This window comes from Carlito syrichta, unplaced genomic scaffold (assembly GCF_000164805.1).
Source record: "Carlito syrichta isolate Samal-C Ts95f unplaced genomic scaffold, Tarsius_syrichta-2.0.1 Scaffold288003, whole genome shotgun sequence".
In the NCBI taxonomy this organism is placed as follows: Eukaryota; Metazoa; Chordata; class Mammalia; order Primates; family Tarsiidae; genus Carlito; species Carlito syrichta.
The window spans coordinates 99,856-110,950 of record NW_007232099.1 but is presented as its reverse complement, the minus strand read 5'-3'; positions in this window follow the sequence as shown (position 1 = coordinate 110,950).

The following is an 11,095-nucleotide window of genomic DNA, read 5'->3' as shown; positions in this document are numbered from 1 at the left end:
ACTGTTCTTCAAAAGTAAAGGAGAAATTAAGAAATTTCCAGATAAACAAAAGCTGAAGGAGTTTTTTACCACTTGATCTCCCCTACAAGAAATGCAGTAAATAGTCCTGCACGTTGAAATAAATGGACACTGGTCTAACTTGAAGCCATATGAAGAATTAAAGATCCCTGCGAAGGTAACTACATGGGTAATTATGAAAGCTACTATTATTGTAGCATTGGTTTGTAACTCCACATTTTGTTTTCTACCTGATTTAAGAGACTCCTATATATTTTTTTTAAGGCTGAAAGGTATCATTATTGTAACTTTGGTTTGCATTTCCAAGTTATATATTATACATCATTTGAGAAACCAATGCTTTTTAAATAATTGTCAGTTTATGTTTGGGGAAACAAAGCATATAAAGATGTAACTTTGTGACATGAAAAGCTGAAGGAGGTAAGAGCCAGACTATAAAAGATCAGAGTTTTTGCTCTGTTACTGAAGTTAAGCTGGTATAAATTCAGACGAGATTGGGAAAGTTCAGGGTGGTAAAGACATAGACAGAAATTCAAATTTGATTGTTATATGTCATAACTTTGTAATGCTAAACATAATATCTATGGTAAACACAAATAAAAGTTATAGGATATACTCATAAAAATTGAAAAATAATTTAAGTATTTCACTACAAAAAATGAAATAAATACAAAAGAAGACAGGAAGAAAAGGAGGGACAAAAATATTACTTATAACATTTAGAAAACCAATAGCAAATTGACGGAAATAATTCTCTACATGTTAGTAATTACTTGAAATGTAAGCAAATTAAACTTTTTAGGTGCAAGACAGAGATTGCCCGAATTAATATAAAAACATGGTCTAACTATGTAGTGCCTACAAGAGACTCATTTTAGAAAGACACAGATAAGTTGAAATAGAAATAATGGAAAAAGGCATTTCATACAAATAGTAGCCAAAACAGAGCAGCAAAGGTAGTACTAATAACATCAGGCAAAATAAATTTTATTTTTAAAAAACTGAAAGGGACAAAGTGGAGGACACGACACCAGGTAAAGTAAGTGAGTCACACAAAAAAAAAACAACTGTATGATTCTACTTACATGAAATGCATAGACACAGAATGTAGAATGGTAGTTGTCAAGAACTGGGAGAATTGGTAATGAGGAGTTATTATTTAATGAACATAGCATTTGAGTTTTGCAAATGTGAAAGTACACTGGAGATGGATGGTAGTGATAGTTGCACAACAATATAAATGTAACTAATACCACTTATATGTACAGTGAAAAAGTTATGGTGATATATTTACGTTATGTATGTTTTACCATATTACAAAATTTAGTCAATATTTTGTAAAGCTTATATTAGGTAGATTTATGATATTTTGGGGAAGATTCATTGAATTCCTCTCAAATTACTTTGAGAACATTATAAGCTTTTATTAATCAATCAGCCATTTGTGAAAACTAAGTCACTATGAGAAATAATATTAAACGTTTTATTAAAATAATACATCTATGAAATTTTACTGCCTGGTTATCACAACTATTCAGAAAACTGTTGAGCATCAGAAATTAAATAAATAATTAAAATTTAAATATAATATGGTTATTAAGAAAGTTCCTTTTCAATACAGTTTGATGAAAAAAATAATCAGAAAAATTGTCTGGTATATGCAGCACATCTAAATACTCCAGACAAAAAAAAATTGAGTTTTTTATTATAGCTAGGCAGAAGAGAAAGAAGGGATATTATTTAGAGAGAAAAAAATTAGAAAACGTGTCTTCAGAGGATTAGTAAAAAAGTATTGAAGTTTGCCTTGGGACATCTGGAAAAGTTAGGGCATAGAATTTTAAAAATTAATTTATTTTAAAAATTGTTAGATTTGAAATAACGTTAGATTTACAGACATCTGTAAATTTTAAACATAAAACATATAAAACATATTTAATACTACTTAATATGTTATTAAACTGTAAGAAAAAAAGCATGACTACCAAAATTGACTATTATATTAAAAGTAAAGTAGAACTAAAAACATAAAACTGAAATTTAAAATTCAATAAGTTAAGGAAAAAGTGGAATTTAACTGAAGCAAAAATTAGTGAAGAGAGAGCTATAATTTTAGATACTTATAGGAAATGGAGCCCAGAGCTGTAAGAGACAAGGAAAAAGTGAAAAAGTCCACATTCCACTAAAGGACTTTCATGAGATAATGGAAAAAATAAAGGAGACATAGTATTTAATAAAATATATTATCAAGTTGATCAAATAAATTCACCATTCATTTAAAAAATTCAACATAAATAAAAATCCACACCAGACCTAGAGTGAAATAGCAAAATTCTAAAGACAAAGTAATTTACTGAGTCACAAAAAATTTTAATTAAATGTGCATGTTAATATTTGAAATTCCTCCCATAAAATAAGAAGAATGATCTATATATCTGTCAAGCTATTAGAGGAAAAAAAATGTAAGCAAAATATTTCAATCCAATGGGTCAAATAAATTCAATCAATGCAAACCGAGAGATAAAATAATTATAGGACCAACAGATAAATAAGATGATAGAAATAAAAACCAATACAAGTGAATTAAAATGTCAAATTAAAAGACAAATATTTTCATAGTACATAAAAAAAAAATTCCAGGTATTGATTTTTACAAAAGAAGTACTCACATTACTACGATTCAGAAACCCTGGAGTAAAGAATTTGGAAAATAAAAAACAATTAAATATGTTAGACAAAGTATGTTTTAAGGCAAATCATGTTAACAAATTAAAATAAATGTTTAAATATATTCACAATTTTATGGGGCATGTCTATCACAGTAAAGAGAAAATAATTTATAAGGATATAATTGTTGGATGCTAAAAACTAGAAACTTCCAAAAGGAAAATATGCAGAGCATTGCATCAAACATTTCCAAATGTGGAACATTTACTAGGCAGGAAGAAAGAAGTATGAAATTAAAAGTTTCAACACCACATAGACCATATTCTCTGACTATAACACAATTGAATTAGAAATTAGTAATTTAAACATTTGAAATATATTGTTAAATAACTCATGAGACAAATAAAAAGAATGATAAAATGAGAAATGCTTAGACATAATTTAAACTTTACAGAACCTAAAAAATATATAAGTATGAGTGAGTTTAAGGAGTATTTAAAGATCCTTGAATTTAATAACATCTTAACTATTAAAAACCGAGCTAAACGTCCAGCCCAAGAAATCAAGTAAATAAATGAATAAGTAATTGATTTTTATAAAATCTACTGTAGAAGGAAAGAAATAAAAATGAGTATAGCAATTAATAAAATTGAAAGCAAAATGATAATAAAGAAGGTTAATAAAGACAAAAATCAGTTTCTGGAACAGACAAAAAAAAAGTAAATTTTGATATAAATCAAATTCTGTTGGATCAAGAAGGTAAAATAAAATAATTGACATTAAAAATATAAATTGGACATAAGTAAAAATTAAGCTAAAATAATGCAATATAACTTTGTAGTTAAAATAAAAACTTAGAAGTAGAACTATTTGAAATTTTGACTGACCTCTATGAATTACCAAACAAAACAAAAACAAAAAAATACACTCACCAAAACTGAATTGAGAGAAAATAATAAACCTACTTCGTGGTATATAAGAAATATAAAAAGGTATTAATATTAGAAATATTCACCCAAAGTAAACTGTAAGATCAAGTGATTTAAGAAGCTAGTTCTAAAAGTCATTCAATAGCTGATTATTCACAGATTTATACAAATTATTTCTAGGAAAAAAATAAACACAAAAAAGATAGAATGCACCTCATGTTGTTATATAAGTTTATAATTTGACAATAAAATTAGAAAAGCATAGCACATGAAATAACTTATTTATATACATATATTTTTGTCCAGTAAAATATTAAATAAGAGTGGTTATATGGAGAAATCAAATCAAGCAAGATAATTTATTGGTTTTATTATTTTTTAATTAAATATTTTTATTTATTTAATTTATTTTTATTACTTATTAATTTTTTTATTATGAAGATGTGTGGTACAATTCAGGGTTAGGTATACAAATGTAATTATACAGGTTCCCTTGTTGATGAGATGGGCCTCTTCCTCCTCTAGCAGTTTCCCTTAACTGCCACTCTCACCTCCCCTCCCCTGACAGTTTCCCACTACTGCCAATCTCTTTTTTATAGTATAATGATAATTGTTCAAGGTTCGCTTATGAGTGAAAACATATAGTACGTTGTTCTTTGAATCTGTGATAGATCACTGAGTATGATCCACTCTAAATCCATTCAAGTTGCCATGAAGTCCATATCTTCGTCCTTCTTTATGGCTGCATAATATTCCATTATGTATATGTACCACATTTTTTATCCAGTCCAGCTACAATGGGCAGCATTGTTGGTCCCATGGTTTTGCCATTGTGAATAGAGCTGTAACAAACATATGTGTGCAGGTATCTTTTTTGTAGAATGATTTGAGTTCCTCCGGGTATATTCCTAACAGGGGAATTTCTGGGTCACATGGAAGGTCAATTTCTAGTTCTTTCAGAAATCGCCACACTGTCTTCCAAAGAGGATGCACTAGTTTGCATTCCCACCAGTAGTGTAGAAGCATTTCTTTTTCTCCACATCCTCATTAACATCTGTTGTTTCTTGTTTTATTAATGATGGCCATTCTTACTGGGGTTAGGTGGTATTTCAATGTGGTTTTGATTTGCATTTCTCTGATAATGAGTGAGGCTGAGCACTTTTTCATGTGCTTGTTGGCTGAGCGTATGTCTTCTTTTGAGAAGTGTCTATTCATGTCTTTTGCCCTTTTTTTTTTTTTTTTTTTTGAGTTGGAGTCTCACTCTGTCGCCCAGACTGGAGTGCAATGGCCGCTCCCGGCCACCGCAGCCTCCACCGCTGTGCTCCGGCGATCCTTCCGCCTCAGCCTTCCGAGTAGCCAGAATTACAGGCATGCGCTACCACGCCCGGCTGATTTTTTTATTTATGTAGAGATGAGGTGTCTCTGCCCAGGCGGGTCTCGAACCGCGGGCTCAGGCAATCCACTCACCTCAGCCTCCCAAAGGCACGGGATTACAGGCTGAGCCACCGAGCCCAGGGTTTTGCCCATTTTTTAATGTTTTTTTTCTCCCTTTCAGGGTATTTGAGTTCCTTGTAGATCCTAGAGGTTAGGCATTTGTCAGAAATACAGTTGGCAAGTATTTTTTTCCCATTCTGTGAACTCTCTCCCTGCTATCTTGATGTTTCTTTGACTTTGCAGAAGCTCATCAGTTTGAAGAGGTCCCATTTGTCTCTTATGGTATGGGCACCTAGGGTTCTGATCAGGAATTGGTTGCCAGTCCCAATTTCCATAAGGGTGTCTACTGCATTTTCTAAGATTCTTATGTTTAAGGTTTTACATTTAGGTCTTTGATTCATTTACAGTTACTTTTGTGTATGGTGATAGGTAAGGGTCCTGTTTCAATCTTGTGCCTGTGATAAGCCTGTTTTCCCAGCACCATTTACTGAACAGGTTCTCCTCTCCTTAATGGTTATTGTTGGAGACTTTGTCAAAGATTAGTTGGTTGAGGAATTGAGGCTTTGCTTATGGAATCTCTATCCTGTTCCATTGGTCATATGCTTTTTCTTGTACCAATACCAGGCTGTTTTGATTACTTTGCCTTATAGTAAACTTTGAAGTCTGGAGGTGTGATACCTCCTCTTTGTTTCTTTTGCTAAGGATTGTTTGGGTTATTTGTGGTTGTTTATGTTTCCATATGAATTTCTGTATTGTCATTTCCAGGTCTGAGAAGAATGATGTTGGTGAATTAATGGGTTTTGTGTTGAATCTGTAGATAGTCTTTGGTAGAATGAACATTTTAACAATGTTGGTTCTTCCCATCCATGAGCATGGAATATTTTTCCATTTGTTTATGTCTTATTGGATTTCTTTGAGCAATGTTTTGTAGTTCTAATTGTAAAGGTCTTTCACTCCTCTCATTAGGAAGATACTGAAGTATTTTTTTTTTTCTTTTTTTTCTTTTTGGTGGCTATTGTGAATGGGATCGTGCTTTCAATTTGGGTCTCTGCCTGCTTGCTGTTGGGGTATAGGAATGCAACTGTCTATTGCACATTTATTTTGTACCCTGAGATTTTGACAAAGTCCTTTATCAGTGAAGGAAGGTTTTTGACAGATTCCCTTGGATTTTCAAGGAATAGGACCATATAATCAGCAAAGAGGGATAACTTGACTTCTATTTTACTATTTGGATACCCCTGATTTTCTTGTCTTGTCTAATTTCCCTAGCTAGGACATCCAATACAATGTTGAACAAGAGGGATGAGAGTGGACAGCCTTGTCTTGTTTCAGTTTTCATGGGAAATGTTTCCAGTTTCTGTCCATTTAGAAATATGTTATTTGTGGGGTTATCATAAATGGCACATACTATTTTCAGGTAAGTTCCTTCTATACCTAGGTGTTTGAGGGTTTTTATCAAGAAGTTATGCTGGATTTTATCAAAAGATTTTTCTGCATCTAATGATATAATCATATGATTTTTGTTTTACATCTGATGATGTATTTAATTACATTTATGGTCTTGTGAATGTTGAATCAGTCCTGTATCCTGGGAATGAAGCCTACTTGGTCATGGTGGATGATTTTAAGGTATGTTTTGGAAACTGATTTTCCTGAATCTTGCTGAGGATTTTTGCATCTATGTTCATAAGGAATATTGGTTATCAGTGTGATGTTGGCTTTGTAAGATGATTTGGAGAGATTTCATCTTTCTCAATTGCCTGGATTACTTTAATACATTTTATAGAATTCTGCTTGAAAGCCATCTGGTTCAGGGCTTTTTTTTTTTTTTTTTTTTTTTTTTGTAGGTAGTTTTCATATGACAGAGTCGATTTCTTGGGTGTTATTTGTCTATTTTGTGTCTCATTGTTTGCTTGTTTCAACATAGGGAGATTGTGTGATGTCAGAAAGTCCTCCATTTCATTTAAATTATCAAGCTTGTTTCCATATAGGTGTACACAGTAATCCCTGATTAACTTTGGTATTTCTTTGGGGTCAGTTGTGATTTGATCTTTTGTGTTTCTGATTGTGTTTATTTGGACTTTCGCCCCCCCCCCTCTGGTCATTCTGGCTAGGGATCCATCAATCTTGTTAATTCTTTCAAAGAACCAGGTTTTTGTTTTGTTGATGTTTTCTATGATATTTTTGTCTTTTATGTCCCATATTTGGGCTTTTTTTTTTTTTTTTTTTTTTTGGTGATTTGGATTATTCTGCTAAAGTTGGGATTTTGGTGGTCTTCTCTTTCCGGCTTCTTTAGGTGATTTGTTTGGCTCTCCATTTGTGGTCCTTCCATTTTCTTGATGTGTGCTTGCAGAGATATAAATTCCCCTCTTAGAACAGTTTTCATGACATCCCAGAAGTTTTGGTAAAATGTTTCTTCATTTTCATTGTTTCCAGGAATCTTTTAATTTCTGCTTTGATTTCAGTGTTGACCCAGCATTTGCTCAGCATCATACTGTTTAGGGTCCATGTCTTTGTGGGCTTTGGGGAAATTTTGTAGGTGTTGATACTTATTTTCATTCCATTGTGGTCTGAGAATGTGCATGGCAAGATTTTAATCTTATAGAATTTTTTTATGCTTGATTTATGGCAAAGGATGTGACCGATCTTGGAGTAGATTCCATGTGACAATAAGTAGAATTTATATTCTGTGGTTGTTGGGTGGAATAATCTGTAGGAATCTATTAAGTCCATTTGGTTGAGTATCAAGTTTAGGTTCTGGATCTCCTTGATGATTTCTTGCCTCAATGATCTAGCTTGGACTGTTAGTGGGATATTCAAGCCCCCCGTTATAATAGTGTTACAGTCAATATCTTTTTTTAGTTTATTTAGTAGTCACTTTATAAATGTTGGTACTCCTGCATTGAGTGCATATATGTTTAGGATGGATATTTCTTGTGGAAGGATTCAACTTTTTATCATGATTTGGTGTCCTTTTGCATCTTTTAAAATTTTTGACAGCTCAAAGATTGTTTTGTCTGATATTAAGATCATGACTCCTGCCTTAGTTTTGATCCATTTGCCTGGAAACTTGTTTTCCATCCTTTAACTTTGAGTCTGTGTGTGTCCCTTGTAGGAGATGAGTCTCCTGGATGCAGCAAATAATTGGGTCATGGTTTCTTATCCAGTTTGTCATTCTGTGTCTTTTCAGTGGTGCATTTAGTCCATTCACATTCAAGTTGATTATTTAAATGTGATTGTTTATCCTTGCCATGAGGTTCTTATAAAGTTTCTTCTTTGTTTGTTTGTTTTCTATTGGCTTTGGGGTTGATATATGTATGTGTTTTCAAGTTTCTTGTTGCGCTGTATTCCTTGTTGATTCTGTGCTCTGCTGTTGTTCCCTTGGGAAGCATGTGGTCATTCTTTTTCTTTCTTTCTTCTGTGTTTAATAACTTTTTTGAGGGTCTCCTGTAGAGCTGGTCTGGAAACAGCATAATATCTTTGGGATTGGATGTCTGAGAAGGAATTTAATTCTCTATCATGGATGAAGCTGGGCTTAACTTGGTAAGAAATTCTTGGTTGAAATAGATAATCTTTGAGGAATTTGAATATAGGATTCCAGTCCTTTCTTGCTTGCAGTGTTTCTACCGATAGGTCTGCTTCTATTCTAATTGGTTTTCCCTGGAAGGTATTCTGACCTTTCTCTCTTGCTGCCTTTAGGATTTTTTCTTTTTTGCCTTCTTTGTGTAGGTGAATTACTATGTGTCTAGTGGCTAGTCTTGTCATTTGATGTCTTGTGGGGGGTGGTTCTCTGTATCTCTTGTGATTGGCTAGTGAGATGGGTAAAGTTTTCTTGAATTATTTCCTGGAATACTTGCTCCAAGTTCTTCTCCATTTCCTTTCTTCTTCTAGGATACCAGTCAGGTGTAGGTTTGGCCTCTTGAAATAATCACACATCACTTGTAAGCTTTATTCTTTCTTTCTGAGTCTTCTTTCTATGTTTTTTACAGATTGGATTAATTCTATGTTCTGGTCTTCAACTTCTGAAATTCTTTCTTTAGCTAGATAAAGCCTCCTTTCCATGCTTGTCATCTTATTTATATCTTGGATGAAATCTTCTATTGCCAAAATCTCTGTTACAAGTTATTTCAGTGTTGCATCTTGTCTTTCTTGAGTCTTATTCACTCTTTCCATCCATTCCCTAATCTCTTTCATACCCTGGAACTAGTCATTGGTGACTTTCATTGCTTGGGCACCAAGGTCTGATTTTTCAGGAGTTTTTTCTTTATTACACTTGAAATTGCCTGTGGTCTTCCTCTGGTTTTTCCTAATTTGTGACATAGCTCTTGTTTTTCTCTTTAGTTCTATTATTCAATGTCAGTGAGAGTGGGTTTCCTTTCTGATGTTTGCTCAGTCCTTTTTTCTTTCCTGATCTGGGCTCTGGATTTGTTCTATTTTGTAATAGGATGGTGGATGGGAAATTTGCTGTCTCTTGTAGTTTTTGAAAGTTGAATCAAGTAGGGGATGTGGTGATAGTATTCAAAAACTATTTGCAAATTATAATGTTCACTGGTTGTGGTATGTGTTCCCTGAGACTCACTCCTCACCACCACTCTATATGATGATGCAAAGCCGAAACCAATGCAAAAAGCAATTGAACACACACACACACACACACACACAGACATACACATACTCCCCCAAACAAACTGGAATAATAACAAAGTGAAACAAAATTGACAACATCAGAAAACCAAGAAAACTGAACACACACACACACATGCCTAGCAAAAAGTAAATGGAGAAGAAAAATAGAAAGATCAGAAAAAAAAAGAAAAAGAAATTCAGATTGAACACTCACATATATATAGAACCACCTTAAAGTATAAAAAAAAATTTTAAGTGGAACAAAGAAGCAAAAATCAACAATGAAACAATGAAATTGAAAGATGAACACTCAATTATTTACATACACTCACAAACAGAAAACAACAAATAAAAGAAGAAAGAAACAGAAAAAGAAAAGAAGAAAATTGGGGGGATACAGTCAAATCCTCACATACACTTTCATGCACAAAGGCAAAATATTTTAAAAAATAGATGAACTAAACAAACAGGCAAAAAAAATTTTTTAAATTGAAAAAACCTTTTTTTTAAAAAAAAACCTGCCATCCTGTGGCCGACTCTGTAATTGTTCCTCTTATCTGGTCTCTCATGCAGTACTTCCACCTCTTTCACTCTCTCCTTCCCAGTGTCCAGAGCAGGAAAGGAGGAAGGACAGTGGAGGTGGGTGGGGCTGCAGTCCTTCCCTCCCACTCTCATATAGTCAGGGAGATCTCCTCCAGTGGGGAGGTACAGGATTGTCTCTTCCCCAGGTGTATCCTCATGGGGAGTGTCCCAGCCAGGCCTATCCTGAAATGGAGTTCTCCTGGTATGACTGATGTCCAGGCTCCACCTGGGCTTGTCCCTCAGTCATGGTCCAACTGTGTGGGTCTGATTGTTCAGAGGATTTCTGGGGAGGAGCAGATTGGGGTCAGCCCTGGGCTCACCACTGATCTCTTTGGAGTCCTTCCTCATCCTTTTCTGGCCACAATCTTTGTCCCACAGCTGGATCAGGGTAGGGGGTTGGGCGCCTGAAACTCAGCACTAGTCAGGGCCCTCTGATGTTTGTGCCTTTAGGATATTCCCTCTGGGTCACCAGTCACAGAGATAGGGTCTGTTGTTATGTTGTGAGCAAGTTGGAGCACTTTCCTGCCTTGCCTTCAAGATTGTGGCAGGGTTCCTCTCTTGTCCTCTTCCATGGGACTCTGCCTTCAGACTCCCTCCACAGGCCCTGCTGCCAGTGCCCGACCAGGTCCTGAAGTGGTGAGACAAAGCCTGGAACTGGCAGTCTTTCCTGCTGCAGTGGTGAAGCAGAGACTGGGGTGGTAGTTCCTCCCTCCACTTCTTCACAGGAAAACTTTTGTCCATTTTTAAAAAAATGGCTGTCAGCTTCAGTGATCTGGGGAGAGCTAGGAATGAAGCAGAGAAGCTGCAGCACTAGCTGTTGCACCAGGGCCCTGGCTACTTGC